At 41.7% G+C, this 10,998-nt stretch overlaps 1 long non-coding RNA gene across 1 annotated transcript; it reads right to left on the reverse strand.

The window, feature by feature from the left end:
- Positions 1–1,260: 1,260 nt before the first annotated feature.
- Positions 1,261–2,657, reverse strand: LOC124259050. The gene is made up of 3 exons (XR_006893743.1): positions 2,600–2,657; positions 1,849–2,014; positions 1,261–1,351 (listed from the first exon to the last, which is right to left on the reverse strand). It is a non-coding gene; the product is annotated as an uncharacterized LOC124259050 (long non-coding RNA).
- Between the last annotated feature and the right edge of the window lie 8,341 nt (positions 2,658–10,998).

Below are 10,998 nucleotides of genomic sequence, written 5' to 3' on the forward strand. Positions count from 1 at the left end.
TTTTATGGTCTGAGTGACAGACAAGAATATGTATAAATGCACCACATATTTAATACTAGCACTATCTAGTGTTAAACTCTCGCCCTCACCTGTGACATCGGCAGCTCATCCTCATCGTCATCCAGATTGTCCTTTCTGAACATCGCCCTGGGCCTGTCGGAGACACATCTCTTGCTTTCTTGGAACCTGTGAGAAGACAGAGTAACTGAAATAACGACATCAGTTGGCAATAGGCCTGGGCCCCATTTAACAAAGCTCTCGTAAGCCTAACATCTCGTAATGTTTCTTCTCGTAGCATTTGTACCTCCTATACTGTAGGACTCGTAAGCCTAACATCTCGTAACCGTTCTCGTAGCGTTCGTACCTCCTATACCGTAACATAGAAGGTACGAATGCTACGAAAAAATTACGAGATGTTAAACTTACGAGAGCTTTAATGAAACGGGGTACTGGTCTGGTTTCAGTGACCATCAGCTTTCCTTCCTGGGTGCTGTAGTGCTTTTACTAAGGCTCCGGGCAGTAAGACTACCTTCAAGGTGCGTGTAGTGCTTTTACCAAGCCTCCGGGCAGTAAGACTACCTTCAAGGGGCGTGTAATGCTTTTACCAAGGATCCGGGCAGTAAGACTACCTTCAAGGTGCGTGTAGTGTTTCTACCAAAGCTCCGGGCAGAAAGACTACCTTCAAGGTGCGTGTAGTGCTTTACTAAGGCTCGGGCAGTAAGACTACCTTCAAGGTGCGTGTTGTGTTTTTACCAAGGCTCCGGGCAGTAAGACTACCTTTAAGGTGCGTGTTGTGCTTTACCAAGGCTCCGGGCAGTAAGACTACCTTCAAGGTGCGTGTTGTGCTTTACCAAGGATCGGGCGTAAGACTACCTTCAAGGTGCGTGTTGTGCTTTTACCAAGGCTCCGGGCAGTAAGACTACCTTCAAGGTGCGTGTTGTGCTTTACCAAGGCTCCGGGCAGTAAGACTTCCTTCAAGGTGCGTGTTGTGCTTTTACCATGGCTCCGGGCAGTAAGACTACCTTCAAGGTGCGTGTTGTGCTTTTACCATGGCTCCAGGCAGTAAGACTACCTTCAAGGTGCGTGTTGTGCTTTTACCATGGCTCCGGGCAGTAAGACTACCTTCAAGGTGCGTGTTGTGCTTTTACCAAGGCTCCGGGCAGTAAGACTACCTTCAAGGTGCGTGTAGTGTTTTTACCAAGTGTCAATAAGGTGTGTGTTGTGCTCTGTCCAGTGGTCATTGACAGTGGGCCTACCTTGCGGATACTTATACTGGTCAGTTACATCCAGTCGCTGCAGCCCGACCTGTGACTCACGGGATGGACTGTGGGTGCTGATATTCTTGCCAATACTGCAGAAACACGCGGAATAATTAGGAAACGGACGTCAAGGACGCATCATGTTCTAGTCAAGGACATAGGCAACACGGGGACATATACAATAAGGGAATTGTGCTTGTCAGGAACATATGCGTGAGTGAGCGAGTGAGTTTAGTTTTCCGCCGCTTTTAGCAATATTCCAGCAATATCACGTCAGGGACACCAGAAATTGGCTTCACATTGTGTCCATGTGGGGAATCGACCCTGGGTCTTGGGCGTGACGAGCGAACGCTTTAACCACTAGGCTACCCCCACCGCCCCTTATGCGTGAGGTGGAAGTGCTTGTCCAGAACACATATGTGTCAAAGACTAGTGTTAGTCAGAGACCTACACCAATTTGGAACCTACCATTATCTGTGACAGTCGTACCAGTCGGGGGACCTGTTCTATTCATATATACTGTATAATATATTGCAATTAGGAAATTAATGCGATGACTGGTGACTTCACCCACCAGAGTGTTACTTACATGTTCCTGATCCGCTTCACTTGTTTGAGTTTTCTGGTCACTGAATCCTCTTCCCAAGTCACTAAGTCCGCATTGACCTCCGCGAACACGAAGGGCGTGTCATGGCCGATGTAGATCAGCCCTTCCTTGATGGCCTTCAATGGGGCGGGACCACAACAGAACGCGCCTGTAAATGCATGAAAGAGACAAGGCAATAGGTGAGTGAAAAGGATACAAGTTCTCTAACAATATATGTGTGCGTTTTAGGGGTACTGTATGTCAAGTAACATTGGTTGTTATCATATGTAATGTATTATTGGGCGTTATTGTATGTCAAGCATTAACAGCTGGTAACATATGTCAAGTATCACTCATTATTATTGCATATCAGGCATCAATGGTTGTTATTGTGCTTCAAATATCAATGGTTATTTTGTGCATCAAGTATCAATGGTTATTATTTCGCGTCAAGTATCAATGGTTGTTTTGTATGCCAAGAATCAATGGTTGTTATTTTGGTGGCAAGTCTCAATGGTTATTATTTTGCGTCAAGTATCAATGGTTATTATTGTGCATCAAGTATCAATGGTTATTATTGTGCATCAAGTACCAATGGTTGTTATTGTGTATCAAGTATGAATGGTTGTTATTATGTATCAATTATCAATGGTTGTTATTGTGTATCAAGTATCAGTGGTTATGATTGTGTATCAAGTATCAGTGGTTATGATTGTGTGTCAAGTATCAATGCTTATGTCGGTGTCCCTCCCACCTTCACTTTCCTCCTGGGGCGTGGCATCAATGGCCTGCCACCCGTCAAACTGTTTCCCCAAGTCTGGGCGACTCATCCATACCTCGTTCCATACATAGAAAGTTCCTGGGAAATTCAAATGTTCTTTGTCATACGTAAATGGGCTAAAACTGAATAAAACACGACAGTCAGCAATACTATTGTAGATATGTACGCTTTTCCTGAACACGCAGTCTCTTATCAAATAGGCTCGTACATCAACCTGGGCGATGGGGTAGCCATATGGTTAAAGCGTTCGCCCGGGTTCGATCCCCACATGGGTACAATGTGAAGAGCATTTCTGGTGTCCCCGTCGTGAAATTGCTAGAATATTGCTAAAAGCGGCGTAAACCTTAACTCACTCACTCTTACATCTACCATGAGATACTGGCTACTTGCTACCCATGCAAATGACTATATGATAGTAAACCACGAACAATTATTCTAGGCTTTCTTATTTTTAAATAACTTAAAATATTGTTTTTCCAAACAATAATTGAAAATATCAATAGATGTCACAAACATCAGAAAAACAATATCGTTTTAGTCTATTAATTCCATAAATTTGTCAAGAACAGCATTGGCACCATCTTCCAACTGTCCTCGGACATGAACCCCCATACTTACCATTTCCTGTCGCCGGAGACGTTGACATAGCCACCCGTATGGTTGGGTCGGTATATTTCGTCTAAGCTTAGACGTTCCTTGTCAGTGTTGTGAGAAGATTCATAGTTGGTGACACTCCTACAGGGCAGTCCTATGGCTCGGCACACTGTGGATACAGCGAGCAATGTATTATTAATTACGGTGATATTCAAATTCATAAACATAACTTTCAGCCCAGAAAATACATGACTATAGCATGTGAGCGTTGTCACGACGCGTCAGCTTAATCTGACGCAGGTCTCAGACGTGTACCACTGTGGTGGAACCCACGAACACGGGTTTGGTGCTGGCAAACCTAGAAATATAATCGGGGAAATCGGGATTCGAACCAACAACCATAGGTTTTTGTGTACCCGGAGGGCGCATCACTGCAAAGATAATTGCGGCGCGATAGACGATTTGGCAGTCCATCCACTAACTTGTTGCATGTATGTCAGAAGGATAATTGTTCTCTATATTAATGATAGAATTGTTCGCCTATACTGATAACAATGATATTGACAGTTTTCCTTTGCTGATAATGACAATACTGAGTATTTCCTACTCATACGACCCGACCCACCCACCCATACCACTCCACCCCATCCCTACCCGCGCCCACAAGTAGTGCTAAACAACCATACTCATTTAGCCCTCTACTGCAAAGTAAAACACCGATTGTTTGTCCACACTGTTAAACAACAATTCGGATTGTTTATCTATACCAGTTACACAACAATAGATTGTTCATCCACACAAGTACTGTAAGACAACAATACGGATTGTTCATCCTCATTGTTAGACAACAATACGGAAACTCCCATTCTTAAACAACAATTCTGCATGTTCTTCTCCATGGTTAACAACAATACTGATTGTTCATCCACACTGTTAAGCAACAATACGGATTGTTCATCCACACAAGTACTGTAAGACAACAATACGGATTGTTCATCCTCACTGTTAGACAACAATACGGAAACTCCCCATTCTTAAACAACAATTCTGCATGTTCTTCTCCATGGTTAACAACAATACTGAGTTGTTCTCCCCACCTGTTACGAGGACCCTGGAGAAGACCCAGCACTGGTCCGAACTTGACCGGTTTGGCGGTGGACATGTACTGCTTCAGGATCTTCACACCCCTGTCCAAGTGTTAGGATGCACGTGCCGCCGTCGAAACCGCCATTCCATTTCCCATACAGGACGCCGCGTTGTCATCGTTGAAGTTCACCTGAGCATTAATAAATATGACAGTGTGGCAGTGCACAATTTACAATTGGATGCTTTACACATTTGTATATTTATGTGTATGTATATATTTGTATATATTTGCCACACTTCACGTTCATTCTAAACAATGCACAATTTACGATTAGATGCTTTACATTTGTATATTTATGTGTATGTATATATATTTTGTATATTTTCCACACATTTCACGTTCATTCGAAACAGTTACTAATGTGTCACTTTAGTTATCCTTCATGCCAAAGGTCAAGCTGACATAAGGCACTTTGCAAAGGTAATTAACATCAATTATAAAACCATTTGAAGTGTCTACTTCAAATTCAATCTATTATCAAACTAAAAGTGTGTTGACACTGATGTTAACGTTAAGTTTGATGACGGTGTAATACTATCATTGGTCTCATCTGGATCCTTACAGGAATGTCTCAAGATCGAAGTGAAAGTGCACCTTCTGCAACAAATGAAGTAAGAATATGAATAATCCATGGTCACTGGGCGTGAGTACTCACTATATCTTGGAGAAGCATCCTGGCAACCTTGCTGGCGCGTTCCCCATGGATCGTGTCATCTTGAAGTTGAAGCCTTTCCTAAGAAGATGGAGAGCGGCGGCAGGATGCCGTCCTCAAACTGGCCAACAACAGATTGGTTCAAATTATTTTTACAGGTTAAACCTGGTCCTCAAACGAGTGTGTGTCCAACTAAGGGTTAAAATTATTATCAGATTAAAAACATGGGCCCTGAAACGAGTGGGTGTCCACTAACAGGTACATATCTACAACAGATTAAACAGGTCCTGAAATGAGTTGCTGTCCACCAAAGGGTTCATGTCTACAACAGATTAAACAGGACCTGAAATGACTGGGTGTCCACCAAAGGGTTCATATCTACAACAGATTAAACAGGGACCTGAAATGACTGGGAGTCCACCAAAGGGTTTCATATCTACAACAGATTAAACAGGACCTGAAATGACTGGGTGTCCACCAAAGGGTTCATATCTACAACAGATTTAACAGGTCCTGAAATGACTGGGTGTCCACCAAAGGGTTCATGTCTACAACAGATTAAACAGGGACCTGAAATGACTGGGTGTCCACCAAAGGGTTCATATCTACAACTTAGATTAAACAGGACCTGAAATGACTGAATTGTCCACCAAAGGATTCATATCTACAACAGATTAAACAGGACCTGAAATGACTGGGTGTCCACCAAAGGGTTCATATCTACAACAGATTAAACAGGTCCTAAAATGAGTTGGTGTCCACCAAAGGGTTCATATCTACAACAGATTAAACAGGTCCTGAAATTAGTTGCTGTCCACCAAAGGGTTCATATCTACAACAGATTAAACAGGTCCTAAAATGACTGGGTGTCCACCAAAGGGTTCATATCTACAACAGATTAAACAGGTCCTGAAATGACTGGGTGTCCACCAAAGGATTCATATCTACAACAGATTAAACAGGTCCTAAAATGAGTTGGTGTCCACCAAAGGGTTCATATCTACAACAGATTTAACAGGTCCTAAAATGAGTTGGTGTCCACCAAAGGGTTCATATCTACAACAGATTAAACAGGTCCTAATAAACAGGTCCTAAAATGACTGGGTGTCCACCAAAGGATTCATATCTACAACAGATTAAACAGGACCTGAAATGACTGGGTGTCCACCAAAGGGTTCATATCTACAACAGATTTAACAGGTCCTAAAATGAGTTGGTGTCCACCAAAGGGTTCATATCTACAACAGATTAAATAGGTCCTAAAATGAGTTGCTGTCCACCAAAGGATTCATGTTAACAACAGATTAAACAGGTCCTGAAATTAGTTGGTGTGTCACCACAAAGGGTTCATATCTGCAACAGATTAAACAGGTCCTGAAATGACTGGGTGTCCACCAAAGGGTTCATATCTACAACAGATTTAAATAGGTCCTGAAATGAGTTGGTGTCCACCAAAGGATTCATGTCAACAATAGATAAACAGGTCCTGAAATGAGTTGGTGTCCACCAGCGGGTTCATATCTACAACAGATTAAACAGGACCTGAAATGACTGGGTCTCCACCAAAGGATTCATATCTACAACAGATTAAACAGGACCTGAAATGACTAGGTGTCCACCAAAGGGTTCATATCTACAACAGATTAAACAGGTCCTAAATGAGTTGGTGTCCACCAAAGGGTTCGTATCAAGCGAAGCAGTAGGCAAAAGCGGGTTCACATGCATTAACATATTAACCCTAGTCCTCCAAACGAGTCAAAAACAACACAAAGTCTCAAATCCAGACCACGCTAAACCTGGTCATGACATCAACTAAAATTGCAAAGTCTTTTACAAATTCTGCACAATGCCGACTTTATTTATTTATCGACTAGGTAATGAAATACTATATGTATTTCAGAAAGATGGTTTACTTATTGGATAAAGTGTAATTTGAAAACGCGATAAAAGTATGGACTTCATGCCACTGAATATGACGCCTTCAACTGCTTTTGCATAGAGCGGGAATCTCACGATTTGATATGGCTGTAAATCACTTAATGCTTTGAGATTTTTTATGCATTTTGTTGAACAGGCCAAATCAAAACCAAGCAGAAAAAAAAAGCTCGAATTAATGCGTGAGCAAGTTATGATGCAAATGTTTCAATTCCTGCGTTGTTATTTTGACAGTGTCTGACAATACTAAAGCTCATTGTGTAGATCGTGAACTTGAACCATTTCTGATTGAAGTGGACATGGGTGATCGTGTCCATACATGCGAATGTTGTCATGAATTGCGACCTGTTAACGCCATCTTGTCCGGTGGGTATGCGTGCGTACTTCATACAAAGAACAGCTAAAAAATAGTCTTGTTCTATGTATGCATTTCCTAGAAGAGGGACATCGTAGCATGGTCGCATTGTCGTGTTGTCTCCCTTTAATAAAGAAAGCAGAAAGTGGAGTGTCAAAATTGGCAACGCGACAATGCGACATCGTGACAATATCCTTTAATTGATTCCATAGTTATTAGGGCTGCACGGTATATCGCCATCCCTTTCATTGACGACAAATGTTTACGATGAATTTATTCAATCACAAAACTGCATACTGTATTATTATAAATTTGTATAAAAAGAAAATGGCATCTATGACTATGCAAGCTAATTTTGAGGATTGCTGTTATCAGAGCCATGACATGTATATTTAGGGGACTTGTAATGTAGAAAATAGGATTGATGATGCACAATTAGCGTCACTCACTGTTAGGGGCTACACAATATAACCGTTTAACGGGTATTTACCGGTTCAGACATGAAAATTATGCGTATTTGCGATACTGGAGTCAGGAAAACCGGTATTTTTACGTACAATCGGAAAACTTCGCAACACCTGTAAAATTCGGATATTTCCGTAAGTTTCACACCGGAAGTCATGTGTTTGTTGTGAAATGAGCCCTCAACAACGATCAATTTATTGTGGTTGAAATACTGGGGCGAAGGCTTCACTAGGGCAGCTTTGTGCAGGGGTTGAACCAACAATGTTGATGTTAAATTGTTCTTTCGCATCGCAATGGATAACAATATGAAAATTCTCTGCAATACCCGCTACTCACTGTCAAAATCTTAAGGTCCCAACATATCGAAATACGGGTATCTGAATGCCAATATGTTGCAATACAGTTTATTTGCCGTACAGCCCAAATAGATTATGACTATTTTAGAGACTGAGTCGAACCGAATCAAATGACTGTTGCCTTGGTAACAAAGAGTGTGTTTTGTTACTTATAGTATTTATGGATTTCTTCGTTCAAACCTTAAAGTTTTGAAGCGTAAACTATTGCAGCTATGTACCTTGGAACGGTATTTATACAATACTTGGGCCTGTTAGCCCACTCATACGTCAACGAGATACAATATGTTGAATTGATACTTACTGGACGAAGCTGGATCACCATGACCAAACGATAACAAAACACCGCTAAAAAACAATGAAGTTTAGTTCGAAAACCTGTCTTCACAGGGCGTACAATACACAATATTTATTGGCTGTAATTTAGAGGTAGTGGTTATAAAAGGATATTTGTCTGGCAGACTACAAGATATACTCTCCCAAAAAAGCCATATGGTATTATTTCTACTGTGGTATGTTTATTTTGAAACATCTTGTAGGCTTTATCAGTCAATGAAATAAAGCGGAATTGCACACTGGGAATGCAGAGTTATCTGTCTTTGGTACCAACTCGAAGAAAGTCAGTTTGAGTGTCACATGGAGACTTGTGGTGGCGCTGAAGTCAATACCTCGTGTGACCTCGTGTTACAGTACCGTTGAGCTGTCAGGTTGCCCTGGATCATCACCAAATCACTTCTCCTACGGCAGGTGATCGTTCCCCACATCATAACACTTACGCGGCCGAATCTGTCCACCTGGGGAACGCAAGTGTCGGCGAAACGTTAAAATGAGCGATCTATTACCCGCATTCTTCTATCGCGTCTTTTCCAATAGAAGTATTGATTCATCAAGATTCTACGCCAATTCGGTAGGTTCCAGGCCTGAACGTTGGTGCACCATTGAACTCGATGTCGACGATATTTGTTGTCGCTCAGGGCCAAAATAAGGTCTTCTGGCGTAAACCAGCCTCTCTCAACCGATTCATGATGGTCTTGTTGCGAAAGCCTCATAATCCGGGTGTTTTGTCGAGCGGTACTGGTCGCCGTAGCTGTTCGATGACGGGTGATGTGCGGATTGAGGGAGAACTTTCTGGGCTCATCGGTGAAACTGTTACGACAACTTTCTTCTTCATCGTCGACATCGAACGTTCAATACCATCGAGCCTGAAAGCCGGCAAATCTGATGAATCACGATTTCTATTGAAGAACGCAACGTCGACGTCTTGTTCGCCGAACACTTCGCAATTCTAGTGGTGGAAATTCGATAATGTTCCTGATAATGAGAATTTCTCTGCCGTCAACGGCGAATGCACGGTAGCACTTTCTAATCTGCATGTATAAACTGACTTTCTTCGAGTTGACCTGAACGATAACTCTGCGATCAATTCACTGACTGATTGATGATAAAACTTCAGGCTTCAAAATATTTGCTCAAAAGCTTCGATGCTCTGCTCTATCACCGGTTTTGAAATATCTTCCAGCAGTTCAGCGAACAAAATAATCATGCCACCTGTTGAAACCACGGCCGCCAATAAACTTCGGTACGCTTGAGTTTCGAGCAACTTCATTGTTTTAGCGGTGTTTAAACCATCATTTGATCGCTGTTCTTTCGTCCCTATCAATTCTGGCATATTACGCTGTTCGAGGCCGACGCGAAGATGAGTTAACTGAGCCCAGGTGTTTCAATATAATACCGTTCCAAAATTTCCCTTAACTTTATTACGCTTCAAGCAAAGGAGAGCGAAGAACATAAATATAAATCAACAAAAACTCTTCGTGCGAAAAATATAAATCAGAACTAGATCTGACGGTTCTAAAAATAGGTTGCTATTTGAGCGATGTGCTGTTCAAATAAATTGTGACCCCTTATTGCGATTCAAAGATATGATTGAGGACATAGTACGACGATGGTAACTACTGGCGGCACAATTTAACATCAACACGATGGTTAAATGAACTGGTATTTAACCTGGTGTTGTTGAGGAGATGGCGTTTCACAACAAACATGACTTCGATTATTATTTTACCGAAGACGGTGTTGAAGTTTCGGTAATACCGGTTTCGATCGGTGTAACCGTGTAATTTTTCGTAATGAAACCAAACAGCTGGATTGAAACGGTATGGCTAACATTGATGAACACCAGGCGTAATCTACAAATTACAAAGAATCCCCAATATACGTAAATGCGTATTCTGATAGCTCAAAATTGATTTGCATGATCTGGTGACACAACGCTACTGGTTATATTAATGCATTATGCGGTTTTGTGATGGCTGATATGTGGAGATAAGAGATGTTGTCTGATGTCTGATAGCTCTGCTGGGGGAACAGCATTAATACATTTTAAATGCCGATCAATCCCCTTCTTTAGAAATGCGCCCATAAGGCTAAGACTATTTGTGTAATACTACTGACAGATAACGTCTTTCGTCGCCAGTAACATATGGGGGCACGTCACCCAATGTTCCCTTTCAATCATGTTCAGCGGTTTTGACTACAATATTTTTGTCGAACACTGTCAAAATAACAATGCCGGTGTTAACGACTATCGCCAACTTTGCTCGCACGCGACAATTCGGCTTTTCTGGTTGTTTATTCTTTAAAATGTGTAAAAATTCAAGCATCAGCAAAGTGATTTATTATATCAAATCGTCAATTCTTTAAAACAGTTGAAGGCGTCATATTCGACATGATCCTGCTGTCGTTTTCAATACCTTATCCCTGCTCTTTCTGAACAATATTTCATTACCTGATCGTGAAATTGATGCGGAACAAAAGACACTTTGCGACACGGATTGATATGAACCGAATTTCGTCGTCTCAGTTCACGGG

This window comes from Haliotis rubra, unplaced genomic scaffold (genome assembly GCF_003918875.1).
Source record: "Haliotis rubra isolate DU_JTF1 unplaced genomic scaffold, ASM391887v1 Scf708, whole genome shotgun sequence".
NCBI classification, from domain to species: domain Eukaryota; kingdom Metazoa; phylum Mollusca; class Gastropoda; order Lepetellida; family Haliotidae; genus Haliotis; species Haliotis rubra.